The following is a 6,078-nucleotide window of genomic DNA, read 5'->3' as shown; positions in this document are numbered from 1 at the left end:
TGAGGTGGTGATCCGTCATCCACACTGATATGTCTGCCAGACATGCAGAGATGCGATTCGCCACCTGGTCATCAGAAGGGGGAAAGGAGAAGATTAGTTGTGTGTCGTCTGCATAGCAATGATAGGAGAGACCGTGTGAGGTTATGACAGAGCCAAGTGACTTGGTGTATAGCGAGAATAGGAGAGGGCCTAGAACAGAGCCCTGGGGGACACCAGTGGTGAGAGCACGTGGTGAGGAGACAGATTCTCGCCACGCCACCTGGTAGGAGCGACCTGTCAGGTAGGACGCAATCCAAGCGTGGGCCGCGCCGGAGATGCCCAACTCGGAGAGGGTGGAGAGGAGGATCTGATGGTTCACAGTATCGAAGGCAGCCGATAGGTCTAGAAGGATGAGAGCAGAGGAGAGAGAGTTAGCTTTAGCAGTGCGGAGCGCCTCCGTGATACAGAGAAGAGCAGTCTCAGTTGAATGACTAGTCTTGAAACCTGACTGATTTGGATCAAGAAGGTCATTCTGAGAGAGATAGCGGGAGAGCTGGCCAAGGACGGCACGTTCAAGAGTTTTGGAGAGAAAAGAAAGAAGGGATACTGGTCTGTAGTTGTTGACATCGGAGGGATCGAGTGTAGGTTTTTTCAGAAGGGGTGCAACTCTCGCTCTCTTGAAGACGGAAGGGACGTAGCCAGCGGTCAGGGATGAGTTGATGAGCGAGGTGAGGTAAGGGAGAAGGTCTCCGGAAATGGTCTGGAGAAGAGAGGAGGGGATAGGGTCAAGCGGGCAGGTTGTTGGGCGGCCGGCCGTCACAAGACGCGAGATTTCATCTGGAGAGAGAGGGGAGAAAGAGGTCAGAGCACAGGGGTTGCTGTGTTTTTTTGGGTTGTTTTGGGTTGCAAGTATGAGGGGGTTGGGTCTCCTATAGTACAGGGTGGGGCCCTATGATAATGGAGTTAATGAAATCTGAGAGGTGGTATTTTTCAGTTCCCACTGAGATCCAGACTGACATCAAGTTGGTCTACTGGAATTTTAATGCACCACAACATACAAAATGTACAACAAGTAGAATGGTGGAATCAATTCGTGACTGCCACGTCTTGGCTGAATGGCCTCACCATATAGCCTACATCATACAGTGATGGATTTAGCTTTATTGAATTTTATGTAAACAATCACATACACATATTAGCCTATCAAAATACAACATTTAGCTCCATGATCTACTAAAACGCAAAACAGAGAGACAGTAAAACAATATATATTTTAGATCGGTGTTAGAGGAAAGAGAATCAGTCTGATGAGGGAATCAGCAGTCAAGGTCACCAGCATAAAACCAATTGTAATTTGAGTCTTCATTGTGCCCGCCTCCTACTCCTCTACCCACCAATCAGCATGTCTCCTGTCATATAGCACAGAACGAAATTAGCCTAATGCAATTTGTCCTTTATATTCTCTAAAATTGAGATGGGAGGGAGAGTCACAGCGAGCTTTGTAATATATAGCCTACTTTCAGACATCAGACACAATGTCAAACATTAAATGATGTAGGCCTAATGGTTCATGCATTTCCCTTATTGTTTTACACTGAACGTAGTACGGTTTTGACACCTACAAATGATGCCGATCTAAAGACGCAAGGGTGTGTATTTAATTCCCATGAGTCACTTTCCTCATCAATATCTTTCTTGGACCTTCAGCTATTATTTTGCTGTAGCTAAAGATATTGGGTTGGTGGAACTTAGAAGTAAGGTAAAAGTAGGTAACCTAGATACAGATCCTAGAGGTACAGATTAATCCATATGCTGCCTCCACATGCCCAGATCATTTAGTTCCCATATGCTTGGGGTATGGCTTAATTTCCTGTTCTTTTAAGCTGACCTCAGCACACACAGTGACTAGATACTGTGCATCCCAGCAGCACCTCTCATCGTTATGATATCTATCCAATTGCATCTCTCCCAAGTAGCTCAGACTAGAGTGCAAACCATAGACCTTACATAAAATAGGAGTGTGTAGACCATGCATTTTACTGGGAAACATTGTATGATGATACCATGACATTAATTTCCTTCATTCTATCTTATCCTGGTGTTCAGTGCCTCTGTATTGTAGTATACAGTACATGTTAGAGCAAACTATTTAATGCAACATTTAATGCCAAGAAATAAGATTTTCTACAAAATGATATAAGATTCAGCCATGTGACTATTGCCCTCTGCTGTTTGGAGAAAGGAAGTCAGTCACCAAGTATGATTTTGAAAATAATTAATTATTTTCACTGCAGTGTAGACTACATTTCTTGAAAATTAGCACCCCCTAATTTAGCTACAGACAGATGATTATTTAAAAATCCCCACATGTAGGCCTAATATGACCTACAGTGTGGTTTTATAGAATGGTTTGACTTCATTTGATCATTTCGTGATGGCAAAATACATGCCTGTGCACACACTTGCGCCATTAGACTTACTTTTAGGCCTAGATCTTTTTTTAAACATGTTGGCCCACACTGCTAAATACTCCCCTTATTGCTAGCAAGTGCCCCAGTTATCTGTGATTGAAATTAAGTAAAATATATATATATATATATATATATATATATATATATTAAATCCTTCAGTTTGTGCAGTGATTTCAAGTGCTTACTTTGTGTTTATCTTGTTCTTGCCAAATCACACTTCTTGGTATACAGTCTGAAACAAAGCACTGCCAAATCTTGGAAATATTCCTTACAAGCCAGAATGTTTAATAAAATTACATTTGAACTTACTCTACCGGTTGCCTGTGCAGTTTGTCCTTAACCTGCTCAAAATGTGAGACAAAACATCCACAGGAAAATAATCCACTGGGCATGGATGTCAATTCAAAGTCTATTCCACATTGGTTCCATGTATTTCATTGCAATGATGTGGAAACAACATTGATTCAGTCAGTGTGTGCCCAGTGGGTATTGTTCACCAAACTTTTTAGAGCGCCAGTACTGAAGTTGAAATTTATATAATCTGGCACATGCGCAAAACCATGTCAAATTTGAGTATAAATGCATCACATGCATGTACTTCTGTGTTGTGCAAGTGCAACAAGGTCATGAACAAACACATCTTGATTTGGAAGATTGATTTCCATTTTATTTGGGATGGCAAGCCAGACAAAATTAAAAGGGCCTATTTATATAACGAATATGAATTCAGAGGGCAGAAATTATTAAATATAAAAGCATTAGACCTCTCACTAAAGGCGTCAGTCTTACAAAAGTTATACTTAAGTTATACTTCCGAACTGGTTCTCTAGCAAATTAGTAAGAATGTCTCACCCCATGTTCAAGAATGGCCTTTTTCCCTTTATTCAGATCTCACTTTTTAATTTTTTAAAAATTAAATCATCTCCAAAAATATCGCTATTTTTAAAACAAGCCATAGAAAGTTTGTTGCAATTTCAGTTTAATCCACCAGAAAAGACAGAACAAATAATACAACAAATTCAACTCAAATATACTAACTGATAAAAAAACATTATATAAAACAAAAGGTATAATCTTTGTAAATTATATCATAAATAGGACTGGTGTGTAGGACTGGTGTGTACAGTATGTCAAACATGCAGCTAGCAAAAACATATGGACATTTTGAGCTCCATTAGTAAAAATAAAGAAAAACTCTTGAATTGTTCTAAAACTTTTGACCGGTAGTGTAGATTGCAAAATAGTTGGGAATAGATTTTTGATGTACCAATTCCATGGCACATGGTTTATAAAATGATAGGCAAAACAACGCCAGATTCAAAACTTAGAATTTTCTATTTAAAGAAATATAGAAAATTCTTGGAACCAATAGAATGTTATATATATGGGGGATACAACCTTCCCAGCTCTGCAGATTTTGCTGCGAAGAGACAGTCATTCGATCATTTATTTTGGTACTGTAGCTTGTTTTTTGTCACAGGTCCAGGAATGGCTGAAGAATTACAACATTTACCTGGAGCTAACTCTGCAGATAGCACTACTGGGTGATTTGAAAAGTCATAATCAATCAATAATATAATAATACCTTTAGCAAAAATCAATCTGTAGAAACTATGAGAATAGAAATGTTCAAAACTTTTGTGAAACATCACAGCACAGTTGAAAAATATATGGCAAATAGAAATCCAATATGGATTGTGTTAAGAGATAGATGGGAGGGGTTGAACGGATCTGAAGGGTGGGACTAATAACAAGATAACTAATATATACTATGTATGTAAAATGTATATAGGTTCAGAACTTTTGTGAAACAGCACAGTTAAATATATATGGCAAATAGAAACTCAAACTAGATGGACATCCGAAATAGTTGGATAGATTGAGGGTAGAGGAAGGACAGGACTAAAAACAAACAGTATCCGCAAAACACCAGTCTCAACGTCTACAGTGAAGAGGCCACTCCGGGATGCTGAGTTCCTCTGTCCAACCTAATCTTTTTTATTGGCCAGTCTGAGATATGGCTTTTTCTTTGCAACTCTGCCTAGAAGGCCAGCATCCCGGAGTCGCCTCTTCACTCTTGACGTTGAGACTGGTGTTTTGCGGGTACTATTTAATGAAGCTGCTAGTTGAGGACTTGTGAGGCGTCTGCTTCTCAAACTAGACATTCTAATGTACATGTCCTCTTGCTGAGTTGTGCACCGGGGCCTCCCACTCCTCTTTCTATTCTGGTTAGAGCCAGTTGCGCTGTTCTGTGAAGGGAGTAGTACACAGCGCTGTACGAGATCTTCAGTTTCTTGGCAATTTCTCTCATGGAATAGCCTTCATTTCTCAGAACAAGAATAGACTGACGAGTTACAGAAGAAAGTTCTTTGTTTCTGGCCATTTTGAGCCTGTAATTGAACCCACAAATGCTGATGCTCCAGATACTCAACTAGTCTAAAGAAGGCCAGTTTTATTGCGTCTTTAATCAGAACAACAGTTTTCAGCTGTGCTAACAAAATTACAAAAGGGTTTTCTAATGATCAATTAACCTTTTAAAATGATACACTTGGATTAGCTAACACAACATGCCATTGGAACACAGGAGTGATGGTTGCTGATAATGGGCCTCTGTACACCTATGTAGATATTCCATTAAAAATCAGCCATTTCCAGCTACAATAGTCATTTACAACATTAACAATGTCTACACTGTATTTCTGATCAATTTGATGTTATTTTAATGGACAATTTTTTTTTGCTTTTCATTCAAAAACAAGGACATTTCTAAGTGACCCCAAACGTTTGAACGGTAGTGTGTGTCTATAAATACTCACCTTCTTGGCCAAACAGCCCTTACACAGCCTGGAGGTGTGTTGTGTCATTGTCCTGTTGAAAAACAAATGATAGTCCCACTAAGCGCAAACCAGACGGGATGGCGTATCACTGCAGAATGCTGTCTGATGAGTCCAACATTTGTGACAGACAAGGGATGTTTAGGGTTTTATCTATGTAAATGTGAATGGCATTGCCTACACAATTGAAAGCATCGCCACGTTTTGTGACTAGTCTTGTTCCTGTTGTAGCTTCCTGAATCTCTACTCGAGCACATCTGCACTGAGGCATGCCCACAGACTTGTCTGGTAGTTATGTGCAGGTCAGCTGTTTGTTAACCCGCCCCCACCCACAATTGTTAATAACCCATCCCCAACCACCCAACTATATGTGATAAAGGGAAAATCTGAGGCCTGTACCTGACCCTAACCTGCAAATATAGAAAATGCGCTGTAGACTACATTTGGTTCCAATCAGACAATTTTTGAGAACTAAGTGCAGTTCTCTTAATTTATTGTGCAGTGTGAACACTCCAATGGAACTCAGAACCCTCAAAAGATCCCCAGGGGTGAACCGAACTAAGACCATCTCGAGAGGTGGTCTGTTTGGTTCACTTGAATTCCACAGTCTGGTTCCCTTTTAAGGGCAATGTAAACACAAAGCTCCCAGGTTCACTTGTAATTATTCCCGCACCACACACTCCCCTCAAACTCAACTCGGGACCTCAAAGCCAGTTCCACTGCATTCTTTCATTGTTCCCCTCTAATCAGGGACTGGTTTAGACACGGGACATCAGATGGGTGTATTTATTATC

Source organism: Salvelinus alpinus, chromosome 1 (assembly GCF_045679555.1).
Source record: "Salvelinus alpinus chromosome 1, SLU_Salpinus.1, whole genome shotgun sequence".
In the NCBI taxonomy this organism is placed as follows: Eukaryota; Metazoa; Chordata; class Actinopteri; order Salmoniformes; family Salmonidae; genus Salvelinus; species Salvelinus alpinus.
Note: the sequence above shows the minus strand (reverse complement) of the source record.